Raw genomic sequence first — 686 nt, 5'->3', positions numbered from 1 at the left:
GCCGCTGGCAAGGGGGGCCGGCCCTGCGTCCCCGCCGTGGCCCTCTACCCATCCCGGGAAGAAACAGTGCCGTCAGGTTGCCGCTTTTGGTAGTGGATGTCTGATCTTGAGCCGGTGTCAAAAATACTTTTGAATGTGTCTACTCTAAATACTTGCCACCTCCCGGATTTTGTTCGGTCACTCTCCGGATTTCATGCCTTCTCCGTGTTTCCTCCCGGAGGTCATTTTTCCGCACTTTCTCCTGATTCGTGACAAATCAGATTTACTCACGACTGTTTCACTCAGCTTTAATACAGCTCACATTGTTTGGTTCCAAATGGCCTCTCAGCGCGTTCCTCTATTAGTCGCCGCGCACAGCGCACTCAAGTCTGCGAAGGTGAGGAGATGCAGTCACAGAAGCTGAACAAGAATCGCCTCGCCTCTGCTCCTCCTTTCCTGTAAAATACAAGGTCCATGCCAACCCCATTGCCCCATCAAGGCCTCGAAGGTCTAAGCCACCACGACGATTAGTACTTAAATTAATTTCTTTGTGGGCCTGTCACGTGTCGTGTCCCATTTTCGACTCATATCCCTCCCTTAAAAAATGTTTTGCCTTCTTAATTTTATTCCATAACCAGATACAGCTTAAATTTTCCTGTTCAACCTGCCTACCCCTGGCCAGACGCCAGAAAATGTTACACGTTCTA

General features: G+C 49.6%; 1 protein-coding gene across 1 annotated transcript in view; it reads left to right on the top strand.

The window, feature by feature from the left end:
• The window catches only part of rapgef2b (Rap guanine nucleotide exchange factor 2b), a 70,681-nt gene that overhangs the window by 59,082 nt on the left and 10,913 nt on the right, over positions 1-686 (top strand). The gene's annotated exons all lie outside the window — the stretch shown is intronic.

Source organism: Notothenia coriiceps, unplaced genomic scaffold (genome assembly GCF_000735185.1).
Source record: "Notothenia coriiceps isolate Sejong01 unplaced genomic scaffold, NC01 NC01_scaffold00004070, whole genome shotgun sequence".
Taxonomy (NCBI): Eukaryota; Metazoa; Chordata; class Actinopteri; order Perciformes; family Nototheniidae; genus Notothenia; species Notothenia coriiceps.
Note: the sequence above shows the minus strand (reverse complement) of the source record. Positions and strands in the feature narration are given on the sequence as shown.